The sequence below is a fragment of the Phocoena phocoena genome, chromosome 3, assembly GCF_963924675.1.
Source record: "Phocoena phocoena chromosome 3, mPhoPho1.1, whole genome shotgun sequence".
Taxonomy (NCBI): domain Eukaryota; kingdom Metazoa; phylum Chordata; class Mammalia; order Artiodactyla; family Phocoenidae; genus Phocoena; species Phocoena phocoena.
The window spans coordinates 69,009,906-69,030,405 of NC_089221.1; positions in this window are offsets into that span (position 1 = coordinate 69,009,906).

Sequence of the window (20,500 nt, forward strand, 5' to 3'; positions counted from 1 at the left end):
AAAAATGTATATATATCGTTGTTCTTAAAGTCCCCTTCCTCAATTTGGGATAATTCATTGTCTATTCAGGTATTCCACAGATGCAGGGTACATCAAGTTGATTTTGGAGATTTAATCTGCTGCTCCTGAGGCTGCTGGGAGGAATTTCCCTTTCTCTTCTTTGTTTGCACAGCTCCCGGTGTTCAGCTTTGGATTTGGACCTGCCTCTGCGTGTAGGTCGCCTGAGGGCATCTGTTCCTTGCTCAGTCAGGATGGGCTTAAAGAAGCAGCTGATTCGGGGGCTCTGGCTCACTCAGGCTGGGGGCAGGGAGGGGTACAGAATGCCAGGAGAGCCTGTGGCGGCAGAGGCCGGCACGTCGTTGCAGCAGCCTGAGGCGTGCCGTGTGTTCTCCTGCGGAATTTGCTCCTGGATCATGGGACCCTGCAGTGATGGGCTGCACAGGCTCCCGGGAGGGGAGGTGGAGATAGTGACCTGTGCTTGCACACAGGCTTCTTGGTGGCTGCAGCAGCAGCCTTAGCATCTTATGCCTGTCTCTGGGGTCTGCGCTGTTAGCCGCGGCTCGCACCCGTCTCTGGAGCTCCTTTAAGCAGCACTTTTAATCCCCTCTCCTCGCGCACCAAGAAACAAGGAGTCAAGAAAAAGTCTCTTGTATCTTTGGCAGCTCCAGGCTTTTTCCTGGGCTCCCTCCCAGCTAGCTGTGGCACACTAGCCCCCTTCAGGCTGTGTTCATGCAGCCAACTCCAGTCCTCTCCCTGGCATCCGACCGAAGCCCGAGCCTCAGCTCCCAGACCCCACCCATCCTGGCGGGTGAGAAGACAAGCCTCTCGGGCTGGTGATTGTCTGTTTGCATCAATCCTCTGTGCGGGAAACTCACTGCTTTGTCCTCTGCAACCCTGTTGCTGCGCTCTCCTCCATGGCTCCAAAGCTTCCACCCCCACCGCCACCCCACGTCTCCACCAGTGAATGGGTTTCCTAGTGTGTGGAAACCCTTCCTCCTTCACAGCTCCCTCCCACTGGTGCAGGTCCCGTCCCTATTCTTTTGTCTCTTTGTTTTCTTTTTTCTGTTGCCCTACCCAGGTACGTGGGGAGTTCCTTGCCTTTCGGGAGGTCTGAGGTCTTCTGCCAGCGTTCAGTAGGTGTTCTGTAGGAGTTGTCCAAATGTAGATGTATTTCTGATGTATTTGTGGGGAAGAAGGTGATCTCTGCGTCTTATTCTTCAGCCATCTTGAAGTTCCTCCAGATTTAATTTTATAGTCTTGGTTGTTGCCCATCTTACTCTAAGTTTCAGTTTATACTAGAAATAAAAAATGTTCTTTAAAACAATAGTTCTTCTCTACAGATGGTTCATTATGCTCCATGAATGAGTAACTCTATGGGCTATGATAATCATACACACACACACACACACACACACACACACACACACATATACACACATACACATACATTATATCTGTGCAATAGAGTTTGGTAGCATATATTGAGTACTACTGGCTTCTTTTGTATAATAAAGTGGAAAAAAATGGCACTTACTTTAGTGTCATGGGTGGCAACACAGGAAGAAATTGCTGAGGTTAGTGGAACTAGAATTTGTCAGACTGGGTACAATGGGAAGTAAACTGTACAGAAAGAAAAGAAAAGGAAAGAAAAGAAAAAAAAAGAAATTATGAAAAAGAATTTATAATTAAAACTCTTTCAAAAATAAAACTCCAGGCTCATTTGGCTTCATTGGTGAATTATATAAACATTTAAGGAAGAAATAACAAGAATTTTATATAAAATCATTCAAAATTTGGAGGAGAAATATACTTCTACCAAATGTTTTATGAAATCAGCACAAACCTATCCCAACACCTGAGGAAAGTACCATTGGCAAAGAAAAGTACAAGTTTTGCATGTAATTTCTTCACAAAATATTAGCAAGTTGAATTTAACAATAAGTAAAAAATAATACTCCATATTAAAGAAGAGTTTATCCCAAGAAGGCTGGTTTAGCATCCAATAATCATTTGCTAAAATTCATTGTATTACCATAATTAATGTGGGAATGTGTATAAAGATACCAGTAGAAGCAGTGAAAGCATTTGACAAAATTGACAAAAATTAATCATTAAATAGTAAAGTAAGATAATGTACATAATGCCATAATATAGTAAGATAATGGAAATAAAGGCATAAGAAAGAATTATAACTTCCATACAATAATTTGCATACAATATAATGGCATAGACTAAAAAATCTCAAGGGAAAAGTAAGTAAATTCATCAAGGTAACATGGCACAAGGACCATATACAAAAATCAGTTGTATTTTCATGCACAGGTAAAAAATGAAAATGAAGTTTAAAAATAAAAATACTATTTCCAGTAGCATCAGAAGCCATGCCGTACCATATCTAATAAAATAATCAAAAGTTTTATACCACTATAACTTAAATTACAAAAAACTTAGAGAAATTAAAGAATGGAATGATATAGATTGAATGATTCAATATTATTATGTCAACTATTCCCAAATATATTCAAAATAATATGGTTTAATATCCAATCAAGCATTTCCTTGCAATTATCAAACTTATTGTAGTTTATTAAAAAATGCAAATGATCCATAATAATAAACTTTAAAAAATATACAAAATACTCATAATACCTGGTTGCAAGACTTACTATCAAAATAAAATTTATTAAGGTAGCATAATGTGGCTATAAAGACAAGCAAATAGATGAACAGAACAGACTAGACGATTCATAAATTAGAAACACTCATACAGAGTCAATTTTTTTTTTAGAAAGACTGAATTAAATTCAATGGCAAATCAGAAATCTAAGTATCCATAAGAAAAAAATGAACAAGGACCTCACTCAGGATGTAAAAATTAATTTGTGCAGAATAACAAATCTAAATGTAAAATCTATAATTTTGAAGCTTCCAGAAAATAATGAGACTATCTTTGCCATTTGTTGGTATGCCAAGATATTTTAGGAAAGACATAAATTACTAAACACAAAAGGAAATGAAAAACTATGCTTTATCATAAATTAAAAACATTGCTAATAAAAACACTCAGTTAAGAAAATGAAAAAGCAAGCTTTAAAGGTCTATAAGTAGTGAAAATGCTTTAGCTACACAGCTACCTGCTACACTCACATAAGTGAAACCCTAAACACTAGAGTTAAAAAGTTCATGAAAAATGTACTCAATCTTGATTTGACAGGAACTCTCTTCAAGGGACCACACATGCTTAAAAAATGAGCACTAATTTATCGGTGTGGCTTGTCCTTGCCCCAAAAGTTTGCCTTTTTGTTAGGACTCTGCAACCTTCATTTCACCTCAGGTGATTACAGGAAAAATTGAGGAAATACCAGTCGCTGAGATTAAATTCCCCACTAGTCTTGTGAAAACAAAATTACATATTTCTTGAATATCGGTGCTGGGAATGTGATATTCATTGCTGCTGCAAAATATGTAGTTCCACACATAAATTTAAGAAAAATATATAGGATTCCTGATTTTTTCCATGAACAAAAGGCACAGTGTTTTCACAAATATTCACATAGACTTTCCTTGGGATTCATTTTAACCTTATATCAACATCATAAAAATGTTAGGCAAGAGCAATGGCTTAATCTACACACTAGTTCATGCTTGGTTAGTTCTGAGAGCTGAACTGTCATATTATCTAGTGATTTTCTTTTAAAAGAAAGCAATAACTTTGAGCTCTTCTTTTAGATAGATATAAAGTGTAAACATTCCTAAAACCATATATGGACTTAAATATTCAGAATAGTCTCAAAGACTGATATGAATTTCTTTCTGAAGAGCATGCTTTTTTCCTTTATAATGTACATTCACCAGGCATGCAAAGCAAGAACATGCAGGTTTCTGAAATGGAAGAAAAAATAATAGGTAAAGTTGGGTAAGTTGAAAAGTAGTTGCTGATTTTTAATTACTTTTAGACTTTCCTTGTATATTGATGAATCACTAAAGACATTGATCTGAGGAGTGGCAAGAAACCCACATTATCCATAAAATACTTTAACTTCAATTTTTAACAACTAGAATTTATTCAGAAAATATTATGCACAATGGGGGGGGTGAAATAGAAAAAATAAATAAATATTTTAAGTAATATTTGCTCTTTCCTAAACTCTGAGAAACCTCTCTACTACTATGTAATTATATGTAAAACAATTTATATATCATTATATGTAGAATATCTATAAGGGAAATAAGCTAATGAGCATAAACATATTAATATTGGGCACAACAGACTCAATCAAGGTAGAATTATATACAAGAAATAGATAAGGCAAACAATCTTTTTTTTTTTAATATTGCCTTGAAAACCTTTCTCATCTTCATTGCCCTTTCATTTAACTATTTCTGTATCTGGTCTTAATATATATTTCTACAAGAGTTACTTAAAAAATATTTGGACTATTTCTATTGTCTATTATATAAAACCTAGAGAACTTAAAAGTTTTTAAAGTCATCCATCATTTCCAACTCTTTTTGTTCCTTATCTCACACTGTCCATATATATATACATATATAAGAAAATGCTCAGTTCTGCTTCTAGTTAGAATGAAGATGCTTTTGAGAAAACAGTGATCCCACTAACATAATGAAAAAATACCATATTATTTATGCAACCAGAATTATTTTTTTTAAGAAAACATCAAAGACATATCAAGATGGTAGAGTAGCAGGACTGTAACTCACCTCCCCCCACAGACACATCAAAAATACATCTACATTTAGAGAAGTTCTCACCAAAAACTAATTGGAGACTGGCAGAGAGACACAGGTACAACCAAGGATTTAGAGAGGGAACCATGTGGAATTGGGTAGGAAAAGAAGAGAAAGGATTAAGCTGGGACAAGAGAAGGGAGATTACATGGGCGGGTGGAGATCCTCCCCAAGGAGTGAGCAGTTGGAGCCACATAATATGGCACTCCTGCCTTGAGGTCTCACACCAGGAAGATGAGTTTCCTTGGCTGATTGAATAGCTGGTGGAACTAACAGGAGGGTTGTGGGAAGCCTAAACTCCAGTCAGGAGGAGGGCATACATACATGCCTGTCCCTAAAGTAGGGAAGATAGAGGAGATTGTGACTGCATGAATGGCTGGCTGGTTTCCTGCCACCACCCGTGTGCACATCCCAGCCTGAGCTGAGTGACCTCTTGATCTCTGCTTGCTTCACAACACAGCTCCACATTGGGGCAAAGGCTGCCATGGCTGAGGAGAGAGCTCAGCTGTGAGATAGAATTACAGATCAGACCCAAAATGGCAACTTAGTAGGGTTGGGGCAGTCACTACTGGCACTTACACAGGCAGCAGTCTTGATCTCTGTCTGTAGCCGAACCACCACAGCCTGCACCACAACCCATGGCAAGTGCCTGCACTGGCTGTGCCTGCCCTGGTGTGCAGCTCCACACCAGGACAAAGTCAACAGAGGCTGAGGGGAGAGCTCAGCTGTGAGAGACAAAGGAAGCTCAGACCTGTAGAAGTATCTGAGTAGGGCAGAGGAAGCCATCACTGGTACTTACTTAGACAGCATATCAGAAGCAGTCTGGTCTTCAGACTCTGACCAGTACTCCCCATGCCCCAAACCATGCCAGACTCTCTTGACCCAGAATTGCTCCACCCAGGGGTGAGGATGCTGGTGCTGGGATGCAGGCAAGCACACATTAAAGGGAACAGAGCCATCTTGGGCACAACACTCAGGGCTTCTGCTCTAGCAACTTGGTACGTGTCCCCAATAGGAGACAGCCACTGAGCAGAGGAGAAACCCTGGAGCATCTAGGTCTGGCCCTAACTTCTCCATCTCCAGAGCCACATGCTAGTAAGTTGATAGTTGCCAGCAAGCCCTGGGGAAAGACATGACTTGTGTTCACATCAGATCCAGCTCTCCCACTAAAGCCACTGGGAACACATAGACTTCATAGGTACACTCCTATACAAGGACAGACCTTTAGATGGCAAAAGGTAACTGTTTCACTGAATTTCACAGGGACAAAGAAAATTAAACAAAATGAGAAGACAGAGGAAATTATGTCAATTGAAAGAGCAAGAGAAAACCCCTGAATAAACAACTAATGAAAGAGAAATAAATAATATATCAGATAAAGAATTCATAACATTAGTAATAAGAATGCTAACTAAGTTAGGAAAAATAGGTGAGCACAGTGAGAATTTTAACAAGGTACTAGAAAGTATAAAAAAGAACCAGACAGAACTGAATACTATAACTGAAATGAAAAACACACTAGAAGAGATTAATAACAGACTAGATAATACAGAAGAACACATAAGTGACCTGGAAGATAGAAAATGAAAATCACCAAATCATAACAGCAAAAGAAGAAAAAACAAAGAAAAAAAAATGAGAAGACTTTAAGGGATCTCTGGAACAAAATCAAGCATATTAATATTTGCATAATAGGGGTTCCAGAAGAAGAAGAAAGAGAGGAGGTTGAAAATGTATTTGATGAAATTATGGCTGAAAACTTCTCAGACTTGAAGAAGGAAACAGATACCTGGGTACAGGAAACACAAATGGTCCCAAATAAGATGAACCCAAACAGACTCACACTAAGACATATCATACGAAAAACAGCAAAATTAAAGACAAAGAGAGAATTCTAAAGGCAGGAAAAGAAAAACAAAGAGCCACATACAAGGAAGTCCCCATAAGGCCACCAGCTGATTTTTCTGCAAAATCTTTGCAAGTCAGAGGGGATGATGAATTCAAAGTGCTGAAAGTAGAAATTCCTGCAATCTATGATACTCTACCCAGCAAGATAATCATTTAGAATGGAAGGAGCAAGCAAACAAGCAAAAATTAAAAGGTTCATCAATACTAACCCTACCCTAAAAGTAATGTTACAGCATCTTCTCTAAATGGAAAATGAAAGGTTACATCAAGAAGTAAGAAACTATAGAAAAGGGAAAATTCCACTAGTAAAGGCTGAGGATCAACTACTGAAATAAGCTAGCACAAAGATTAAGAGACAAAAAAAATCGTAATTAAAAGACAAAAAGTCATAAAATCAACCATAACTACAATAATCAGTAGAGGGATAAACGTGAATATGTAAAGTAGGACATCAAAAACAAAATGTGGGGGATGGAGTAAAAAATGTAGCTCTTTTAGAATGTGTTTCAACTTAAATGAAAACTTGTTTAAAGTAAATAGATATACTTATAGGTCATCACATATGAACCCCATGTTAACCGCAAATCAAAAAACCACAAGAGATACACAAAAACTGTAGAGAAAGGAACACAAACAGATCACTAAAAAATCATCAAAGCACAAGGGAAGAAATGAAAGGAAGAAGAAAAGAACAAATAAGAACTATTAAATGACTGGAAAACAGGTAACAAATGGCAATAAATACATACCTATCAATAATTACTTTAAATGTCAATGGACTAAAAGCTCCAATCAAAAGACACAGTGTGGCTGACTGGATAAAAAACAAGACCCATATACATATATGTTGCTTACAAGAGACTCACGTCAGAGCTAAAGACACACACAGACTGAAAATGAAGAGATAGAAATAGATATTTCATGCAAATGGAAAAGACAAGAAGCAGGGGTAACAATTCTCATGTCAGACAAATTAGACTTTAAAACAAAAGTCAAAGAAGGGCATTATATAATGATAAAGGGATCAATACATGAAGAGGATATTACACTTCTTAACATATATGCACCTAATGGAGGAGCACCTAAAGATATAAAGCAAATATTAACAGATATTAAGGGAGAAATTGAAAATAATACAGCAATAGTAAAGGACTTTTATGCCTCACTGTCATCAATGGAGAAATCATTCAGGCAGAAAATCAGTAAGGAAGGAGTTGCCTTAAGTGACACAGTAGACCTGTTGGACTTAATAGATACCTACAGGACACTGCATCCAAAAAGAGCAGAATACACATTCTTTTAAAGTTCTCACATGGAACTTTCTCCAGGATAGATCACATGTTAGGCCATAAAACAAGACTCAACAAATTTAACATTATAGAAATTATATTAAACATTTTCTCTGACCACAACAGTATGAAACTAGAAATCAATTACAGGAATTAAAATGGGTAAAGCACAAACATGTTGAGACTAAACAATACACCACTAGAAAACCAATGGGTCAGTGAAGAAATCAGAGAGGATATCAGAGAATACCTCAAGATAAATGAAAATGGAAAAAAAACTTTTCAAAATCTAAGCGGTATAGCAAAAGCAGTTCTAAGGGGGAAGTTTATAGTGATATAGGCTTACCTCAAGAGAAAGAAAAATCTCAAATACATAATCTCAAATTGTGTGAAAAATCTCAAATACACAATTAGAAAGAGAAGGACAAATGAAGCCTAATGTCAGCAGGAGGAAGGAAATAATAAAGATTACAGAGGAAATGAATAAAATAGACACAAAAATATATATTAAAGATCAATGAAACAGAGAGTTAGTTTTGAAAAGATAAACAAAATTTATAAACCTGTAGCCAGCTCATCAAGAATAAAAGAAAGAAGATTCAAACGAAAAGAATAAGAAATGCAAGAGAAGAAATAAGTACCAATATCACAGAGACATACAAACCTAAGAGAATAACTACAAACAGTTATAAGCCAGAAAGACTGGACAACCCAGAAGAAATGGACAAATTTCTAGAAACATACAACCTTCCAGACTGAATCAGGAAGAAACAGACAATCTGAACAGATGGATCACTAGTGGTGAAATTGAATTTGTAATAAAAACAAAAACAAAAATCTCCCAGAAAGCAAAAGTCCAGTACTGAAGGCTTCACAAGAGAATTCTACCAAACATACAAAAAAGAGCTAATAACTACCCTTCTCAAAGTACTTCCCCAAACTGAAGAGGGTAGAACACTCTCAGATTTATTCTACGAGGCCACCATTACCTTGATACAACCACAAAAGCACACTACAAAAGAGGAAAATTATGGTCCACTATCTCTGATGAATAGAATTGTAAGAATCCTCCACAAAATATTAGCAAAATGAATTCAACAGTATATAAGAAGGATCGTTCATCATGATCAAGTGAAGTTTACACCAAGGATACAAGTATCATTTATTGTTCACAAATCGATCAGTGTGATACACCACATTAACATAAGGAAATATAAAAATCACTTGATCATCTCAATAGACACAGAAAAAGAATCTGACAATATTCAACATCCATTCATGTCAAAAATTCTCATCAAAGTTGGTATAAGGAAATATATCTCAATATAATAAATGCCATTTATGACAAACCCATGGGTTACATTATATTCAATGGTAAAAAGCTGAAAGCCTTTCCTCTAAAATCAGTAAAAAGACATGGGTGCCAACTCTCGCCACTTCTATTTAACATAGTATTGGAAGTCTTAGCCACATCAATCAGTCAAGAACAGGAAATAAAAGGCTTCCAAATTGGAAGGGAAGAAGTAAAACTGTCACTATTTCCAGATGACATGTTACTATATACAGAAAACCCTAAAGTCTTCACCAAAAAATTATTAGCACTAATAAATGAATTTAGTAAAGTTGCAGGATGTAAGATTAATATACTGAAACCTGTTGCTTTTCTATACACTAATAATGAACTATCAGAAAGAGAAAGCAGGAAAATAATTCTGTTTAAAATTGTGTGAAAAATAAAAACCTAGGAATAAACTTAATGAAAACAGTGAAAGACCTACACTCTGAAACCTATGAAACATTAATGAAAGAAATTAAAGATGATATAAATAAATGGAAAGGTATCCTGTGTTTCTGGATTGGCAGAATTCATACTGTTAAAATATCCATAATACCCAAAGCAATCTACAGATTTAATGCAATCCTCACCAAAATACTCATGACATTTTTCATAGAACTAGAGCAGATAATCCTAAAATTTATATGGAACCATGAAAAATCCTGGATTGCCAAAGGAATTTTGAGAAGAACGAATCTGGAGGTATCACACCCCCTACTTCAGATTATACTACAAAGCTACAGCTACAGGAATCAAAACAGTATGATACTGACACAAAAACAGACACATATACCAATGGAACAAAATAGAGACCCCCAAAATAAACCCATGCACCATGGTCAGTCTACGATAAAGGAGTTAAGAGTATACAGTGGAGAAAAGAAATTCTCTTCAACAAGTGGTGCTGGGAAGACTGGACAGCTACATGTAAAAGAATGAAACTAGAACATTTCCTCACACCATATACAAAAATAAACTCAAAATTGATTATGGACCTAAATGTAAGACCTGAAATCACAAAATTCCTAGAAGAGTACATAGGCAAAACACTCTTTGACATATATTGTAGCAATATTGTTTTTGGATCTGTCTCCTGAGAGATCCGTATAAACAATGAGACCTAATTAAACTTAAAAGCTTTTAAGTTTAAGGAAACAAAGGGAACCATCGACAAAACAAAAAGACAACTTACTGAATGGAAAAAAAAAACATTTGCAAATGAAATGACCAAGAAGGGGTTAACATTCAAATATATAAACAGCTCATAACTCAATATCAGAAAAAAAACAAACAACCTGATGAAAAAATGGGCCAGAGACCTGAATAGGCATTTTTTCAAAGCAGACATACAGATGACCAACAGGCACATGAAATGATGCTCAGAATTGTTAGTCATTGATTAACATCACTAATGCAAACTCAAACTAGAATGAGATAACACCTCACACCTGTTAGAATGGCTAACATCAAAATGTCTACACATATCAAATGTTGGGGAGGATTTGAAGAAAAGAGAACTCTAGTACACTGTTGGACTGATCGTAAATTGGTGCAGCCACTCTGGAAAACTGTATAGAGGTTTCTCAAGAAACTAAAAATAGAACTACCATATGAGCCAGGGTTTGCACTGCTAGGTATATATTCAACCAAACAAAAGCACTAATTTGAAAAGATACATGCACCGTAATGTTCACAGCAGCATTATTTGCAACAGCCAAGGTATGGAAGCAATGTACATGTCCATTAACAGTAGAAGGGATAAAGATGGTATACATGTATGTCTATATCTATATCTACATCTATATGTATTTTATATCTTTATAATGAAATATTACTCACCCATAAAAAGGACTATAATTTTGACATTTGCCACAACACGGATGGACCTGGAGGGTATTATGGTTAGTGAAATAATGTGGACAGAGAAAGATAAACACTCTTTGTTATCATTTATATGTGGAATCTAAAAAATAAAACAAATGTATGTAACAAAACAGGAACAGCCATATATAGAGAGAACAAACAAATGATTACCAGTGGGAAGAGGGAAGGGAGCAAGATAGGGGGATTAAGAGATACAAATTACTATTTATAAAATAAAGAAGCAACAAGAATATATTGTACAGTACAGAGAAATATAGAGATTATTTTATAATAACTTTAAGTGGAGTATAAGCTATAAAAATATTTAGTCACTATGTTGTACACCTGGAATTAATATAATATTGTAAACAACTACACTTCCATTAAAAAAAGAAAACATCAAAGAGCTGAAGACAAAATGTGAATTCTAAAAGTGTAGACTGAGCTCCTTTTAGGTGAGCAGAGCAGAGCCTCTTTCATTCCTGAGGAACTAATGAACATAGTAGCAAACTTACCACAGGAAGGAGAGGGGAAGCAAGATAAGATGGAATTTTGTATGGGCAAGGAAAAAATGAACTTCTATTAGAGCTTGTGTCCTTGGCAATTAATAAGAAGCTAGCTCTCAAATTCCATCATGGGATTTTTCTAATTGTGCGTAGGTTCAGAGCAGAAAAATTAAAAGTGATCTCATACTATTAAGGTGCTTAGAGCTCATGCCCTGCTGGAGTAAGTGTCCTAATTTCACCCTGAGACATAAGAACTCAGTACAGGACTGAAACTAAAGTCCCATCACAGCTCTGACCTAGTTCAGAATTATGGATTAGAAGGAAAATATGGACACTATTCAAGAAAAAAAAAAAACAGACAGCAAAATATGACACACACATTACCCAGGGAATGGTGGAAGTTAAAGGAAAAACTTAACACAGTGATTGAAGTATGTAGGGAATTAATGAACCAACTGAAAATTCTAGAATTAAAAATCTGTAATATTTCATATTAAAATTCATTTTGGCATATTAGTATATAAGGCAAAAAAGAAAAGACCAGTTACTTGTGTGCAGATTAATAGAAATTGACTAAATTTTGAAGAACAAATATTAAAATAAAAAAGAATGGAGAATCAAAGATATATGGGAAGATGTGAAAATATCCAATATACATGGGGTGGATTTCCAGGAAAAGAAAAGAGAACAGAGAAAAAAAGTATTTAAAGCCATAATGTCTGAGGACCTTCTGAAATTAATGAATGATATTTACCCACAGTTCTAAGAGCAGCAAAACCTAAGCAAAAACATAACCACAGAGTAAGTCTGTTTTGAACCAAAGATAATAAGAATATCTTAAAAACAGCTAGAAACAAAAAAAGACACATTACAATCAGATATAATAATAAATATGATGATCAGCTTTTTACAAGAAACACTGGAAATGATAAGATAATGGAAGGACATATTTTTTCTTTCTTCCAGTCTTATTGAGATATAACTTACATGCAGTACTATGTAAGATAAAGTGTACTGCTAAGGATTTGACTTATGGATTTGACTTATATACATCATGAAATGATTATCACAATAAGTTTAGTGAGCATGCACTATCTCATATAGACACAAAATTTAAAAATAGAAAAATTTATTTTTCCTTGTGATGAAAACTCTTAGGATTTACTCTCTCAACAACTTCCATACAACATACATACAACATACATACATACAGCAGTGTTAACTATATTGACCATACTGCACATTACATTCCCAGTACTTATTCATCTTATAACTGGAAGTTTGTACCCTCTGACTGCCTCCTTCCATTTTCCCCCTCCCCCTGCCTCTTGCTTCTTGCAACCACAAACCTGATCCCTATTTTCCTGAGTCTGTTCATTTGTTTGCTTTTGAAGTATAATTGATATACAACACTATAAAATAATAACCTAGATTCTCCACCTAGAGTAAAGGAAAACTCTGAAAGACTGAATAATGATAGGGAGAGTTTTTGTCTGTTTGTTTAAAAGTTTCAGACTTGTACCACAAGAAATTTTAAATGAAGTTCTTCAGGTTAAAGAAAAATAATGCCAGGTGAAGAATAAATTTACACCTCTATTTAAAAAAAGAATAACAAAGAGGGCCAAAGTGTGGACTAAATTAAAGTGTATTTGAAAATATATTGTACAGTCCCTTGATATCCACAAGGGATTGGTTCCAGGATCCTCCATGGATACCAAAATCTGATGGTGCTTAAATTCCTTATATAAAATGGTATAATATTTGCATATAACCTAGGCACTTACTCTGGTATGTTTTAAATAATCTTTAGATTACTTACCTAATACAATGTGAATAGTTTTTAATGCAGTGTAAATGCTATGTAAATAGTTGCCTTCTCCCAGAATATTCAAGTTTTGCTTTATGGAACTTTCTGACAATTTTTTTAAATATTTTCCATTTGAGGTCAGTTGAATTCTGGAATGCAGAATCCACAGACATGAAGGATCAACTGTAAAGCTATTGACTGTTAAAAACACCAAATAACACCATATTTTAGAGTTCATAATTTAGAGTCAAAACTAAATTTAAAAAGCCAAAAGAGGTTACTTGATTAACTCAAAAGAAGAATGAAAGGAGAAACAAACAAAAACCAATAAAGGGAGAAAATGTGAGGCAAATAGAAAACCAATTATGGGATGGTGGACCTAAGCACAACTATATTAGTAAGATATTTTTAAAACCATGGCATAGAACAAGACAAAGAAAAAACAATAAAAATATGCATAAGACCTGAACAAATACTTCACAAAAGAAATACTTTAATAAAATAATTAGAAATGATAAACTTTTTATATATCAGAATGGCTAAAAATAAAAAGAATTATAAAATCAAATGCTAACATGGATACAGTACAAATGGAATGTTTACACATTGCTTTTCAATTTATAAAGTTGTACAATAAATTTAGAGAACTGTGTGATATGCTCTAATAATTTTAAACTTATACATACAGTATGACATAAGAAATTTATTGCTTGTTATATAACCAAGAGAAATAAATGCATGGATTTACAAGACAAGTGAACAAAAATGAACACAAGAATGTTCATCTTGAATCACGATTTAGATATAACCCAAATGCAAATGTCCATTAACAGTGGAGTGTATAAAATGGAACATCACTTAGCAATAAAAATGACCAAACCACTGATGCACTGAGCAACATACATAAATCTTAACTACAGTGTGTTCTTCAAAAGAAGCCAGACATAAAAGAGAACACACTGTGTATGTATGTATGTATATGTATAAATATATACAAATTCAAGAATAGATAGAATGCATCTATGGTGAAAGATCTATTGTGAAAGGTCTATGCCAAAAAAAGTAAAAAACTTTGGTAGGAAGATTGGAAATGGGCACAAGGGAATTGTCTGTGGTAATAGAAATGTTTTACATATTCATTTACTGTTTTACATGGATCTCTATAAATGAAAATACTTATCAAGTAGTATACTTAAAATTGTAAAATAATTTAGCCATGAAAATAAAACTGTCACTGTTTTGTGAATGTTCATTATATTTTCTATATTTCATGCTTTACTTCTTTTTTCAATGTTCCTTCTCCCCCATCCTCCACCTCCCTGCCATATTTATCTATTGACTTCATAACCATCTCTCAAGATCCAGATATCTTTTATATGTTGTTTTCTGTCATTCCCATGAAGAGTCTACCATAACAATATGTGCTACTTTAATAAATTCAACATAGCTTCCAATTATTTTATTGCTTTTTGTTCTTCATAGAAGAATCACCTTTAATCTATTTCACATATGCATTTAGTATTTTTTTTTTTTTTTTTTTTTTTTTTTTTTTTTTTTTTTTTTTTAGGTGTTGGGGGTAGGAGTTTATTAATTTATTTATTTATTTTTGCTGTGTTGGGTCTTCGTTCCTGTGCGAGGGCTTTCTCTAGTTGTGGCAAGCAGGGGCCACTCTTCATCACGGCGCGCGGGTCTCTCACTATCACCGCCTCTCGTTGCGGAGCACAGGCTCCAGACGCGCAGACTCAGTAGTTGTGGCTCACGGGCCTAGCTGCTCCGCGGCATGTGGGATCCTCCCAGCCCAGGGCTCGAACCCGTGTCCCCTGCATTAGCAGACAGATTCTCAACCACTGCGCCACCAGGGAAGCCCCCATTTAGTATTTTTTAAATTATTAGTCTTCCTTAGTAGAATGTAATTTCTATGAATAAATCATTTTTTCCTGTTTTACTGATAACTATATTTCTAATGCCTGTAACAGAGACTGATGCATAATAAATGCTTACTTAATATTTACTGCCTGAATAAATGATCCACAATATGGATTTTGCTAAATGTCATAATGAAAGTTAGGAATGGGCATAGAGTTGCCAGATAAAATACAGGACAACCAGTTAAGTTCAAATTTCAGCTAAAGCAGATAATACATTTTTAGTATAAATATGTCCCAATTATTGCACAGGACATATTTGTATTTTTTAAAATTATATATTTGAAAGTCAAAATTAATTGGATGTCCTGGGTTTTTGTTTTATAAATGTGGAAATGCTAAATAAATATCACTGGTGAGCTGAATAGCTTGTTACTCAGCATCAAGGTTGTTATGGTTGACATTAATGATATTCAACATACATGAATTCTATAGAAAATTAATATGCCCTTTATCTTTGCATGACAGAATACGATCTAATGGGCAAGCAACTTGTTTTACTTTTTTTTTTAATTGAATGTTTGGATATTTAATGCAAATTTTCATCAGGAAACCTGAAATAACAGAGACCTGGGACTTCATGAAGTTCTACCAAGCAGCAAGTTTATGACTGCACCTGCACACATGCACACACACATGCGTGCACACACACACAGTCTGTATATGTTGCAAAATTTAATTAGAAAATTGCTCTTGTAAATCTGGAAGCAAGATTGTGGAAAGCAGTAATCTTTACCTTCATCTAAACATTTGTGTCAATCTTATCAACCAGAAAAATCTAATGGCTTTGTTCAACGAAATTGTTTTCGGTCATTTTACAATGAATATGATTACTGATCATCATTATCAGGTGATAGAAGGGAATGCACTGAATTATATAATATCCAGCTACATTATATAATAATAATACATATTTAAGTAAAATTCAGGATCTATTTTACCAGATTTGGAAGAAATGCCCTATTGGTCACAGATAAGTTATCTTTGCATATATTTATCTTCTTAAGTTAAGAAATAAATTTCTGTCAACTTAATAATCAAATTTTTTGTTTTGTAGTGTGAAGTAAAAAGGAAAACAGTAATTTCTATACAATGACACAAACTCATATAGACCTTATAAGTTGAGAGTGGAACCTTGATTGAATATGCTTCTGGGTACTATCTTAATTTAATTTTAAAACATGCTTCTGCTTGTAGTTAAATAGAAAAATATATTTAAAATACATTCTCATCTATCTAGACTTTTTTTTCCACTCCCGAACAGAAGCTCCAAAGCAAAAATATTTGTAAAATACAAGAAGTTAATTAGCTATAGACTTTCACTTTATTAACTGTTTGGCTCTAGGTATAAAGGTAAAACATTTCATTTGTTTAATTTAATTCACCATGTTTGAATATTTGGGACAACCTTAAGGCTAAATTTTGAATTTGGAGTAATTTGGAATATATTTTTTGTCCATTTATTATACTGGGAGCATCCTACATTTGACCTATATCTAGACATTGCTTTTCAAATACCCAAAATACCCAAATATTTATACTTTAACTCTCTGTGCTATAGATTTGTAATGCCATGTGTTGCTAAAGATCACCAATAAATAGTGAAAGGAGTTATTCATTTGATGGAGAATTAATATGTGAAAAGGAATATAGTAAATAAATATGAGGCATGATATTGGATTAAATGCTCTCTAAGCTAGTATCTAAATTTAATCAGTTGATACAAAATTACAGAACACAAAAAAATTAAATGGTAATAGTACAAACCAAATTAATTATTACCAATTTTAATGTCACATACAAGATATATTTCTATCTAGTAAATATGTAATTTATTTAAGTAATCCATCCAAATGAAATATAAGGTAAAAAGTTAACTATGATCAACATATAGCTTGAAAATTACTGTTGATATAAAGTTATCAGCTCAAACTGACATGTAGCAAATTATTGATTCTAAATTTTCATCTATTATTATTCCTTGTGTTCTATAAATTAGAGCTATCCAATCCGTAAGAGTTATTATCAATGAGCAGTGTTCTAATAATATATTTGATTATTTATTTTTTGATCACTTAAAAATTACATTATCAAAAATCATACAATATTACATTAGCTTCCTAATATATAATTGTAAATATAGGAAAAATGAAACCAAAGAACATCAACATAAAGAGGTTAAATCAAATTTATCAATATAGCAAATGGTCTTATAATTCATTAGGTTCTAAGAGCAAGGTAATTCAACCATAGTTAAACTAGAAAATCAGTGAGGAAAACAATGTATTACAAACAGAAACGTCTTATGAGAAAAAGGTGACTTTGAATTTGTCCTTAGGAAATGCTTATATTTCAAAGGAACATGTTGGTGTAGTGTGTGGTCTTTTGTTTATTCAAATGTTGTAATTTTATTCTATAACTCCTATAGAGATAATTACAGACAAGTTTAGTATTATTAGATATTTATAATCCCTCAGTAATTTTCTAATCTCTTGTTTTTTCTATCCCCAGATAACTGCTTCACAGCTCAGCAGAATTTTTAATCACTTCCTCATAATAACAAAACAATTTGAACACAAGATAATATTGCCTGTAGAGTAAAACCTGGAGTCACAAATGATAAAAACATAATATGAATCCAGTAAATGATTGTGGTTCAGTCATCCTTCTTAGTCTAGCTTAGTTATATCCACTCTTATTTCAGATTTCACTTTCAAAGGGGCACTCAACCTTAAAAATCATACTATATTCCATTATTGATTTCTTCAGACATTCAAAAACACATAATCAATGTGTGCTTAGTACTGAATATTTCAGAAGGTGAGATAGGAGAATAAAAAAGAAAGGAAGACATAGTTACAAACTTCAGTGAGTTTATATCTTATGAGTAATGTACAACCTAAAGCCATGGAAGTACCTTAAGGATTCTAAATAAAAATATACATACCTTGTCACAAAATATGTTGTTCATGGGCTATAAATTGATATAAATCATTCTGAAAATACTTGTCATGATACTTGAACCCTTTTATATCATATGACCTATAAATTATACCAATATGAGACTATTCAAAATCAGATTTGTAGCAAAAATGTACAAACAAAATATTTATCACAACCTTGTTTAATAAAGAAGAAATAGGAGTCAGTCTATAACAACATGCAAAAAATATGGATGAATAGAATGACTGTAAGAAAAAGATGTAATAAATATGAGAGTATATATTTATGATTCCATTTACAGGAAGATCATAAACTGGCAAAACTAATTTATATTAACATAAGTCAGAACAGTGGTTACTATATGTGGAAGAAAGAATTTACTGGGAAGAAGCAAAAATAAGCTTTTGAATGCTGGAACTGTTCTAAATCTTGATCTGTTTGGTGGTTACTCAAATGTTTGCAAATGTAAATATTCATTGAACTGACATGTAAAATTTGTGCATTTTAGCATTATTCAATATAACCAAAATTTGGGAGCAACCTAAATATCCATTGACAGATGTACAGATTTTAAAACTATGGTATATAATGTGACAGAATATTATGCAGCCTTAAAAAAGAAATCCTGCAATAGGCAACAACATAGATAAGCCTTGAGTACATTATGCTAAATGAAATAAATCAATCACAGAAGAAAAAATGCTACATAACTCAAATTTATATGAGGTATCTAAAACAGTCAAACTCAAAGAAGCAAAGAATAGAAGCATAGTTGCCAGGGCTGAGGGAGAGGGAAATGGGGGATTGCTAATATGTGGGTATGAAATTTCAGTTATGCAAGATGAAAAGGTTCTTGAGATCTGCTATACAACATTGTGCCCATAGATCAAAACACTGTATTGAATGCTTACAAATCTGTTGAGAAGGAAGATCTCATGCTAAGTGTTCTTACCACAATAAATTTTTAAAATTTAAATTTTAGTGCATCAATATTGTTTTTCAATTAGATAAATTTAAAACTAAGTATCACCTCAAAAGTTTGGAAACATACTTGGCTAGGCTTATTTTGCCTATCAGTACTTCTTCATTTTCTAACACAATAATATCACTAAAATACACGTTGCTAAAATGAATTGATGCATGGTTAATTCTATGTACTGAATAATTTTCATTTGAAAACAAGATGGATATTAAATACCATATTAAATTATATCAGTTACAGAAATAAAAATAAAGTTACCTAGGATTACAAAATTTAAGCTGGCTTCATTCTAAAGGCCACTAAATATAGGAAAAAATCAAGATGTTTTGAAAGCCAATATGAGTCTTCTGTTGAGGATTTATTTTAAATTACATTTGATGAAACTGGGATATATACTATATGAGGGATAAAAAGACAACAGCATATAGAAGAGAAAGGAATCTGTGTAAAAATTTGTACAAAAATTATATAGAATGGCTGTTTCACATAGGTAATTGAAGGGATTTATTTTTATTGAAAAAGACCATAGTGAGCTACTAGAATCTTATCAGGGACATAGAATCCAAAGATTGTCAGTTTATCTCCTTGTCTCCTTCCTTCCTCCCTCCTTCCTTCCCTCCCTGCCTTCCTTCCATCCTTCCCTTTCTTTTTCCTCTCCTTCCCTCCCTTCTTTATACCCTCCATTCCCTCCTCCTCCTTCTCTCTATAAATTTCTAAATCTGAGGCTATGGAAGGCAGGTATACCTTGGAGACATTGTAGGTTCACTTCCAGACCACTACAATAAAGCAAATATTGCAATACAGCTAATTCACACAAATTTTTAAATTTCCCAGTGTATATACAATTTATGTTTACAGTACTGTTGTCTATTGAGTGTCCAATAGCATTACATCTAAAAAATGTGCATACCTTAATTAAAAATACTTTACTGCCAAAAATGCTAACCATCATCTGAGCTTTCAGCAAACTTAATCTTTTTGCTAGTGGAGGGTCTTGCTTCAGTGTTGATGACTGCTGACTCAACAGGGTGGTGGTTGCTGAAGGTTGGGGTGGCTGTGGCGATTTCTGAAAAATAAGACAACAGTGAAATTTGCTGCATTGATTGACACTTCCTTTTACGAATTATTTCTCTGTAGAATGCAATGCTGTTTGATAGCATTTTACTTACAGGTTTACTTACTTTTCAATGAC